General features: G+C 40.4%; 1 pseudogene; it reads left to right on the forward strand.

Annotated features, from left to right (window-relative positions):
- The first annotated feature begins 6,730 nt into the window (after positions 1 to 6,730).
- LOC123183371 (disease resistance protein RGA5-like) lies at positions 6,731 to 10,848 on the forward strand (annotated as a pseudogene).
- The last annotated feature ends 643 nt before the right edge of the window (positions 10,849 to 11,491 follow it).

Consider the following 11,491-nt stretch of genomic DNA (forward strand, 5'->3'; position numbering starts at 1 on the left):
AATCCCCTCAATATTGTAAATGAACCCGGAAAAGTGTCAAATTTGAACATGGTGATTAGCAGGGTTTATGTTCATGGTAGAAAAAACTCATGGATGAAGGACAAAGGAAATTTGGATTCCCATTCAATCTCGGTGATTTACTATCGCACACGATTCATCTCCATCGCCTCTGCGAACCGTGCATGTTCACTCACACATGCAAAAGGAAAAAGAAAACCCTCGCCACTTCGCCACGGACTCCTCCGCAACTCTGCACCCTAAGCTCGACGGCTGTTGGCGGCGGGCGTAGGTCGCGCTCCAAAGGGCACGGGATTTCGCCCCTACCGCTTTCCGCTGCCTATATGCACCGACATTCTAGACTCTGGTCGACTGGGGTTTTCTGCGGGATTGGGCCGGGGATTTTTCTCATGGAGAAGGTAATCAACTTAATTAGCGAAATATTCACTCATCTCTTATCGCAGTCCGTCCGTCGCTGTTAATCAACCGGCGGAAATCGCCATGGAATCATTTTTTTTCTAGCTGATTCGTGGGTGTTCATTTATGTGTCCACAGTGCGAGCACAAATCGGGCAACTGTGGTCGTGGCCAGTCGGAAACGAAGTTCTATCTCATCATTCCGGATGACTTCAGGGAGCGCTCAGTATGTTCAATCTCAACCTACCACGGTCGACATGGCCTAAATTTGTGAACATATACCGTCTATTGCTACATTATCTATATATTTGCATCAAATCTTTGTTACATTATCTATTTTAATTCTATATTTTTGTACTTTGCTTTCATCTATATATTGATCTCTTCTATCAGTTACTCCCATATTTGCATCTTGCTCTGTTATTTCAATATATCTAATTTATGATCTTAATTTTTATTTCAAGCAGTACATCCCTTGCTTTGCAAGAACAGGAGTAGAAGGAAATCTTGGGCTTTACTTTGCTGATGACTCCCAGGATGTCATATTGACAACGCAGCACGGATTTACAATGACGGTTAGCGTAAAACTTGATATAAATGGTCACTCCTATTTTAATGCGGACCTTTGGAGAAAAATGTCTAAGTGTTATGAACTGAAAGCTGGCAATAAAATTCTAGTGTGTGCACCACAGCCTGGTCTCATTAACATGGATGTTTACTTCCCCAACGTCATCAGCCGATCAAATTCTGATCGAGGTTAGTGTCCTTTCAACTTTATCGATGCTGTCATATTACTATTTAAGCAACCAATTGATCACTATTTAAGCAACCAATTGTGATATCATATTCTGACTCCGTTCCTAGGTAGTAATAAATTCTATTTACCAATTTATCCGCACTATATATTCTTCTGCCATGTTTTGAATAAATAATACCTTTCCACCTTTTAAGCAGGATATGTTGGATGCATAGTGAACGATCTGTATGTTACTAAGCGTACCAAATTTCACTAGAAGGACTTGAAGCATATCATAAACTTTGTTGATAATCTGATAGAGATAGCACAGCGTATGAACGCTGGATTTTGGATGGGATTAATTAGACCTATGGTGCACACACTGAACAAGACCAATTATGTGCACAAAACGCTGGTAAAAAGTCTTATTTTAATGTTGATGCTCATAAACTATATATACTTCAACGATATGTTATAATTGTTTTTTATTCTACATGTCAACAGAAATTGCCCCCTGTAGCAGTTCCTGGATCGATTTCCCGGCGTGGTCGAATTACACTTGTGTCTGCTAATAACGCCAAAGTGATTGCAAGGTACTGCATTTCCCGCAGAAATGGAACCATTCAAATTAACAAGTTCTCGCTTCTCGTGGCAATGCATCCATATTGGAAAATTGGAGACACTGTTCTACTCATGCTCTACCAAGGCACAGGAGGGCTCTTCCTTTTCATTAACGAGATGCCGAGTCGCTGTGATCAAGCTGCTTCCAGTGGATAGTTGTGATTGTTGGCCCTCAGCCTCTTAGAAATGTGCTAGTTGTTACTATATATGTTAAGTATGTAGATATGGACCATATGGTTGTTGGCCCTTAGCCTCTTAAAATGTGATAGTTGTTACTATGTTAAGTATGTAGATATGGACCATATGGTTGTCAAAATCGTGTTATGAAGATCCTCCTTTTGTCGAATAGTGTAACCACTATATATATGTTACTCAAATGTTGTTACCCAAGTTCATAAATTTTCATGAAAAGTATTAGTATCGTACACAGTTCATTGAGTTTAAGCGTGTTCCCGATGTCCAGAAGGCATTTGCATATCAACTGTCCATATTGCAAATTCACACACATGTTAACATAAGGAAACATATGTGTAACATACTAATGCTGTGCGATACTCCTAGCCACCGCAAGCAACTAGTTTGCATTTTTCAAAGTTTTTTGTACACACAGAATCGCACACGAAGTAACTGTATTGATCGTTTGTGTTGTAATTTCTCATCGCAAACAGTTCATCCGAGTCGGCTGTTTGCCACGTATCACACACATCTTGTTTACACGACTCGTTTGTGTTCTTTTGGCTCATCGCAAACAGTTCATCCATGTGAACTGTATGCCGCATATCACACACATCTTGTTAAGTTGAACCATTTCTGTTGTGTTCCCTAATCGAAAACAGTTCGTCCGAGCGAACCGTATGTCGTATATCGCACACACATTGATATGGCTGCCCGTTTCTGTTGTTCTACCTCATCGCAAACAGTTTGAATGGATTAAACGTGTGTCCTGCATCGCACACACATTGATATGGCTGCCCGTTTCTGTTGTTCTGCCTCATCGCAAACAGTTTGAATGGATTAACCGTGTGCCCTGCATCACACACGCAACTAAAATCTGAACCGTGTTTGATGGCTCCGCCATCGCAAATGTTTTGCACCTTTTTTGACGGTTTTTTTACACCATCGTTTGCGACTATTGCATCGCACACAGTTTCGGCAAAGGGTCTCTGATCGTAGTGTCGCGTTAGCAGTATCCTGCAGTAGTGAACTCTGATAAGAACAATGGTAAAGTAGATCATAAGTGGTGTGAAATTTTTAATGCCTGGGTGGAAATTTGGAGCTTGGTAGAAATTAAGATGGGCAAATGATTGTATACTTGGACTAATAATCAAAATGATTTGGTACTGGCCACTATTGATAGTGTTTTTTGTTCTACTGAGCTTGATTGTATATTTTCATGAATTAGCTAACCATAGGTGAAGGAAATCTCGAATACACTCTCTCCAAGGCCCTGATGGAGCTATTACTGATACTAATGATATGCTCAAAGTAGTTGCTGACTTTTATAAGGATCTCTTTAAAAAGAAGACAAAGTGGTTTTTTCCTTGACTGATGATATCTTCTCAGACTATTTCTGTTGAAGATAACATCAAGCTTGAATCTCCTTTTTCTAAGGAGGAGATCAAGTAAGAATTTTTTTTGATTCATATGCTGATGGGGCCCTAGGCCCTGATGGCATCCCTTTTTTGTTTCATGAACTCTGGGATGATCTTATAAAACCTAAGCTTATTAGCATATTTGATGATTTTCATGAGGGGAGATTGGTTATTTTTAGTCTTAGTTTTGCTATCCTCACTTTGATCCCAAAAGAGGATGAAGCTATTGTCATGAAAAAGTTCATGCCTATTAGTTTGCTGAATTGTGTCTTATAATTTTCACTAAAATCCTCACTGATAGGCATGCTTTTGCTTATGGATTGGTTGGTAGCTAGCAATCAAACAACATTTATCAAAGGGAGATATATACTGGAAAGTGTGGTCACTACCCATGAGGTTATCGACTCCTTATCTAGATCCGATAGTAAAGGTATAGTTCTCAAATTAGACTATGAGAAGGCTTTTGATAGAATTAATCTTGATTTTCTAGAGGAATTGCTCATTAAAAATGGTTTTGGTAGTACTGGATTGGCTGGACCAAACAAATTACTCATGGGAAATATGTTGGAGTCAAACTAAATAACTATGAAAGTGATTTCTTTATTACTGGCAGAGGTCTTAGACAGGGAGACCCCCTATCTCCTTAGTAAATCAACTTGCTCTAGTTTGGTTAAAGGGTGTTTTCAAGATGTTCTTCCTAGGAGGGGGTGGTTAGTCTTTAGTACGCTGATGACACTGCCCTTTTTGTGGACAGTGATCCTGGACTGGCTGTTAATTTGAGATGGGTTCTTACATGCTTTGAACAAGTCCCATGCATGAAAACTACTTTGACAAAAGTGAGCTCATCCCTAAAAACCTCTCTCCCCGGGAAAATGAAGATCTAGCTAGAGTTTTTTGCTGCCCTACTGGATCATTTCACATTAAATACTTGGGGGTCCCTCTCCATCCTGACAAGTTAACTAGGGAAGATTCACAACCTTGTTGGATAAGATCTTGAAAAGGATTGCTTGAGGTGGTAATTACACTCTTATAAACGTAGAAGTATTTTAATCAAATCCTACTTAGCAAGTATTCCAATTTATCTTTTTCAAATTCCCCAAATGGGCCTAAGACCTCATAAATTATCAAATGGTTAACTTCCTTTGGAATGATTTTTGAGGGCCATAAGAAAATTCACCAAGCCAACTGGCAATTAGTGACCTTGGGCCAGGATTTTGGTGGTTTGGGCATTCTAAATCTTAGGGATTTAAATATCTGCCTTATAGGATCATGGATGATAAGGTATATGAATGGTGAGGAGAAAATCTGGAAAGAGTTTGTGGATGCCAAATAAATGGCGAATGCCCCAGAAAAATTCTCTAGTAATGTCTTGGGGGCTTCCAATTTCTGGAAAGGTGTCATGTGGGCGGCAAAAGTTGCTAAGCTTGGTTTTCAAAGACTAGTAGGTGATGGCGAAAACATCAGGTTATGGGAGGACTTGTGGTTCAGTTCTTCTCCTTTTGTTGTTCAGTATTGGGATATTTCCTGCATTTGTCAACGGCACTGCCAAACAATTTATCAAATTTGGGATGGAGAGACACTGAACATTACTTCCAGAAGAACCTTTGACGATAAACTGTTTAACATGTGGCTAGAGCTTGTGGGAATCGCTAAATGTATTTTGTTTAATGATTCCCAGGATTCTCTAGTATGGTAGTATATGAGAGTTTTGGGCAATATTCTTCTAGCTCACTTTATGTAATAATTAATTTTAGAGGTGTTACACCTGTTTTCATCGCTTCGGTTTGGAAACTGGTAGTCCCTCCTGGGATCCATGTGTTTCTATGGCTTATTTTTCATAACAAAATCACGACTCGGGGTAGTCTCAAGAAGAGAAACCTTTAAAAAACAAGGATTGTATGTATTGTTCATGTAAAGAATCTATACAACATCTTTTCTTTGATTGCATTGTGGCCAAGAATATCTGGAGCTCGATTAGTTTTTTCTTTGGAAATATTTAGGGGTAGCAGATGTTGCTTGGTCAGGTGCACACATGGAATACAAAACCGAACGAAAAGAAAGAATCATAATACCAAATTAAGCATGCTTGTCTGCTCTTTTTTTTGGATTAGTTTGAATTGCTTACCACATATGTCACGTGGAATAAGCATTTTCATCACAATTCATGACCACACACTAAGAAATGCAAAACATTTTTTTATTTTCTGAAAAATTTCAATCTATTCATCAACTATCAAGTTAGTACGAAGAACCAGAAGTAATATAAATTACATCTAGTGCCATCTAACAACGACTATAAACATCGCATGTATAAAAACAAGTAAACTTTTTTTACAAAAGCACAAATAATAGGGCCGTTCTAATGACCAATGCATGATTAACAACAATAGATAGCTAAGCCAGGCAACCATGAAACCTATAGCATCCGTCTCGAGAAAAAGAAAGGTCATAATACTCCCTTCGAGCCATATCACACTTAATATAATTTTGTACTAAAGTTGTATTAAGTGAGCGACAATTAGTATGGATAGGAGGGAGTGTAGTATCTTATATACCTAAGAGAGTGATTCTCATTAATTTATTTATCTCAACATGCAAGTATGCAACAACAATATACAGTTATGGATGAGATAAGGCCCACTTCAATGCAACCATCCAAAGATAAATATTCTTGATTGTATTATTCTACTTATATTCAATAGATATTACACAGCTATACATAATCAAATATAAATAAGCCATATGTATTTTAAATTTGGGTTCACGTGATATTAATCTAAATATTTATATTCCGTACAACAAATCTCATTGAAATGTATTGTAACCAATTCCCACAGCAATGAACGGGGTATCATCTAGTTTTTTTTAAGCACAATACATGTGTGTACGTTTTTAAAAAGAAAAGTATAAGTGCACGTGATTAATTTACTTGTAGTTTCTTATTAAATTTAGTTAGTGGGCTGGGCCCTGCGGGGAACCTGCGGAAGTGGGCCTAGTTCGCAAGTCAAGGTCTGAACAGGCGTCCTGGGTCGTCCTCGTCGGTCGTCGTCAAGGTCTGCACATCTCCTCACTCCGCGTCCGCATCACTCCTCGTTGACTTCCAGCTTCTCCCCACTCGTCTACAGTTCCAGCGCCGCTCTCGCCGCCGGTGCCTCTCACACGAGCCAGAAACACCCCGCGCCCGCACTCGCTTCCTCGTCTCCCCATTCCCGCCGCCGGTCCCAGATCCGCGTCCCACCAGCCGCACTCCGTCTCCCCTGACCGGCTCCGGATCGCCGGCGCCCAGTCCTCGTCCGCCTCGTCTCCTCCCCCGTGGAGCCGTCTCCGACTTCGCCAATTCGCCGTCTACGTGGGCGCATCAGGTAACAGATCGGAGCTGCTGTTATTGCATTGGGTTCAGCTGAACACTGTGATTTTCGTGACATTGTGCTTACTGCTTATAAGAAACCCAATGGATTGTTCATGTTGTGTGGTATAAGATTGGAGGCAAATGCTCGGCGCGAGAGGTATAAGATTGATGATTGCAAGCCTGCCTCTAGCTCTGTGGCTGTTGACCCTCGGCTGCGAGCGGTATACCAGGAGGCGGATACTCTTGTGGGTATTGATGGCCCAAGGAAGGAGGTTGTCACTCGGTTGATGGATACACAGAAGAAACTCAAGGTGGTGTCCATTGTGGGATTCAGTGGTCTTGGTAAAACAACACTTGCCAAACAGGTGTATGACAAGATTAGCTCGCAATTCACATGCATGGCGTTTTTTTCTGTTTCATAGAGGCCTGATATGATTGAGCTACTCAACAATTTACAATATAAACTTGGTATGAAGGAGTCCAATTCATCCCGCCCTCGCAAGGTTGACGACATCATTGAAGAGCTAAGGGAACATCTGAAAAAGAGGAGGTATTACCTACAGTCGATAATCACTTGCATGGCTAAATTTGAGCTGAGTAATTGGTTAACGTATATTTGGTACTGGTTTTTGTCCATCCAAGCTGCATGTTTAACTTTTCAGTTCTTTGTTTGTTTATGATAGAAAATGAATCTCAGAAATAAAATATGTAGAAAACATATGTGTTTAGAAAATGATTAAAGTATTGGTATATATTACATCTAGTGTCATAATTGATAGGGAAAGGCTATTAAATGCATATGTGCTAAACCGATTGGATGTTTTAACGAAGTTTTTACATTTAGTATTAACAATAGTTAATCTAAAGATCGATTTATGAGGTGAAGTTCACATTATCCGGTACTAATTTTTTATCCATGCATGCGAGATTTGTGCTTGTTTTTTCTCTTCTGGGCATTGTGATAAACGTGAACAATCATATGCTTTGGTATTCCTTTTTCACTTGATTATGATAATTCATAGCTTCTTAGAAAGTTCCCTATATCCCTTTTTGCTGGAGCCTATTTTGTCAAGATTTTGATCATTTCGTCTATAATTTAATCATGCTGTATTATAATGCAAGTAACCTCTCCAAACATTTGAATAGGTACCTTATTGTTGTTGACGATGTGTGGGATGAATCGACATGGAATATTATTAAGTGTGCTTTTCCAGAAGATGGTAACGGAAGTAGAGTAATAGCTACAACACGAGTGGAAGGTGTGGCCAGAGCAGCCTGTCAGAATGACCATGAGGGTATCTACAAATGGAACCTCTCAGTGAAGAAAACTCAAGAATGTTATTGTTGAATAGAGTATTTGGGTTCGTACATGGTTGTCCCCCCCAACTTGAAGATGTCATGACTGAAATTTTGAAAAAGTGTCATGGATCGCCACTTGCAGTTATCACAATAGCTAGCCTATTAGCAAGTGAAGAAAGATCATTGAAGGGCTGGGTGAGTATAAGGGATTATTTGGGTGCCCAGTCTGCCACAAATCCCACCTTGGAAGAGATGAAGAGTATATTAAACCTTAGCTACATGCATCTTCCTGCTCATTTTCGAGCATGTTTTTTGTACCTTGGTATGTATGCTGAGGACTGTGAAATCCTAAGGGATGATCTGATTCGACAATGGATAGCTGAAGGCTTTATCATTAGTTTGCATGTGCAAGATCTGGAGGATGTTGGCAGGAGTTATTTCAATGAGCTTGTCAATAGAAGCATGATCCAGCCTTATAAAAATGTGGATGGGAAGGTGTGTTGCAAAGTACACGACATGATGCTTGATTTGATCCTAAGCAAGTGTGTTGAAGATAACTTTATAAGTGTTGCATACAATTATGAAGGCATGGCAAGATTGCATAGCAGGAAACACAAGGTCCGTCGACTATGTATGACATCCATTGTTGGTGATGGAGCAACATATGGCCCAACTATTGTTGCTAGCTTATCACAAGTTCGTTCATTTACAATGTTGGGGAACTCCATGCCTCCTCTGGTGTTGTTTAAGTATCTCCGGGTGCTCAAGATTGATCAAGGCAGGGCCAGGGGAGACGAGGAGACACGTGACCTGACCGCTATTAGCCAATTGTTTCAGCTAAGGTATTTTCAGGTTTTGGGGCCATATCCTATAAAGCTCCCTTCTGAACTTCAAGGGCTTGTTTACTTGGAGACGCTGGACATACCTGATGCATGTCCCAAGACCATCCCCTCAGATATTGTCCATTTGTCCCGCTTGTCCTATCTCAATGTATGGATGGAAGAAGGGCTGCCTGAATTGATTGGAAATATGAAAGCACTGCGCAGTTTGAGAATATCGAATAGCTGGGTGATCCATCATAGCATGCAGGGTATTATGGGTCTCGGTGAGCTGACCAATCTTCGGGAACTGATGATCGAGGTGGGGCCTTTGGAGAAGCCAGAACTTGATGCTTTGGTCTGGTCCATTGGAAGGCTCTGTAACCTCAAACACCTTCAAATCTTAGGGTTATGTTCCAAAGGCGATAACCAGCTGGGTTCATTATCCAATCCTTTCCAACATCTCGAGGAATTGCACGTATCTTCATTGAATTTCTGTAGAGTTCCCATATGGATGGGTGGTCTCCATTGCCTTCGCATTCTCGACCTGCGTGTGGAGGAGACGTCAACTGAGGAGGTTTATCTTCTTGTGGGGCTTCCCTCCCTTGTCAATTTGATTTTCAAACCGTCACACATCCCTAAAGAAAGGGCTATGTTGGACACAGGACTATTCCCGGTTCTGGAGTACCTTGAATTTTGGTCTCAGCAAGATGTTATGGGGTACCTGGGGTTCGAGGCAGGAGCCATGCCCAACCTACAATTCCTCACCGTTCACTTTATAAAGGAGTGGGGCGGCAGTATACCAGTCGGCATGGAACATCTATCACGCCTCCAAGAGATCCTACTGAAGGAGGCTTATTCCGATGATGCCATTGTGTCTATGTTCAGGAATGCCTTATCAGCACACCGAAACCGCCCTTCCGTTGAACATTGGTAAGTACTTCAATTAATAGTACGTAAAGAAAAGTACATAAAACAAGTAAGAACTGTGGTTCCTTCCACATAAAAAACACACTTTATTTGCTTCAGTAGTTTTGGAAAAACATAAATTCAGATTTTCACCCAAGTTAACCATAACCCATCTCTTTGATACTGTTTTCTGCAGGTCCGGTAAACGTGAGGAGGTAGTTCGAGTTTGACTGCCGCCTCCCAGCCTAGTGGCATCCTTGTCGATGTTTACCATTTCTTTAGGTACAGTTTGGCAATTTCTTCAAAAAGGGAAATATGAAACTTTTTCATTTATATGTTTCTTAACTTTGCAGTTTGCACAGCTCTGTATTTATGCCTCCATACACTGAAATGTTTACTAGTACTCGTTAAACAACTGCATCAATCATATGTGCATCTGTAATCTAGTCTAATGACTCAGTTTTCTGTTTCCAACTATGGTCACAGTACACCTAGATGTACATACATATACAGTGCGTCCCAGAATTTTTGCTGCCTCCGTAACTTTCTGAAACAGTTTTCAGAAGAATTCGCAAGCACATTTGTTGCTACAACATTAGTTGGTGAAATTGTTAGCAAATCTGCATGAGACCTGTACAATCTAGTTTATAGTGGTAGACTAAATAGCATCTGACGGTACCGTGTTTGTATTTGATTATTGAAAAGCAAGAGCGGTTGGTATAGCAGTTGAGATTTTTTTCATACATGGAGCTGCCAAGTCTTTGTTATGGTCGGTCTTCGGCTTGATGAGATTGTGATATTTTGCTTAGCAATGCAGGCTCAGAGCTCAATCAGAGTGGATGTCGAAGCTGAGTGGTAAAGTGCCAACAATGCAGAAGAGCCTTTGCTGCTAAGAAGGAAGCTGCACTTGAGGCTGCAGAGAAGAGAGCAGCAGAGGCAAAAGAAGGTTGAAGCTGCATAGAAGGAAGCAGGACAAGATGAGGCATAGAAGGTAGCAGCTGAAGGGAAGAAATGTTAGTAGATTGTACAGAGTCAAACTTTTCGTGGAACTGGCATGAGTCTTCCTGAAGATATGTTATGCGGCAACCTGATATATGATTAGTCTGCATCAGTTTGCTTCTCTAGCTTTCCTGAAGATATGTTCAGAGTCGACAGTTGTCCACTTGCACAAGCACACCCACCAACCTCCAAAGGCTGTTACTGAGCTCAATTTTCATTGCCAATTTGCCATGGTACATTGTTGTTCACTTCTCCATCCTGTCATGCCGTTCTTAGCTTATGTTTCTATGCGGGAATGTATCAAGAAAATAACCACCTTTAGAAGAGGAGAATGTGAGCTAGAGAAATTTAACCATTGAATCCTGTCTCGATGACTAAGAAAAACCATGGAAAAACCACTGCATCTTGCAAGAGCCCCCCTGAAACGTTCATATATTATTTGCAAATTTACTATGATATGCAAAAGTGGCAATCAAACAAAATCTAATCCAATGATGTTTGGAATTCTCGTTCTCTGTTTTATGTTCCATAGCTGTACTGTTTCCAACCAATTATCAAGGTAAAGCTCTGAAGCTGTTTGGCTTTTGTTGTTCTCTTGTTTCAGTTGTCAGATAGCTTTGGAAAGGTTTTTGTCAAATCTTAAGTAACTCAGGTATGCCCCTTCTTGGATGTTTATGTGTACCCGAATCAAATGACCTCATTCGATACCTAGGAATTGAGAATATTTATTGTAAAAATAGCTCAGTCTCTTCTTT

Source organism: Triticum aestivum, chromosome 1D (assembly GCF_018294505.1).
Source record: "Triticum aestivum cultivar Chinese Spring chromosome 1D, IWGSC CS RefSeq v2.1, whole genome shotgun sequence".
Taxonomy (NCBI): domain Eukaryota; kingdom Viridiplantae; phylum Streptophyta; class Magnoliopsida; order Poales; family Poaceae; genus Triticum; species Triticum aestivum.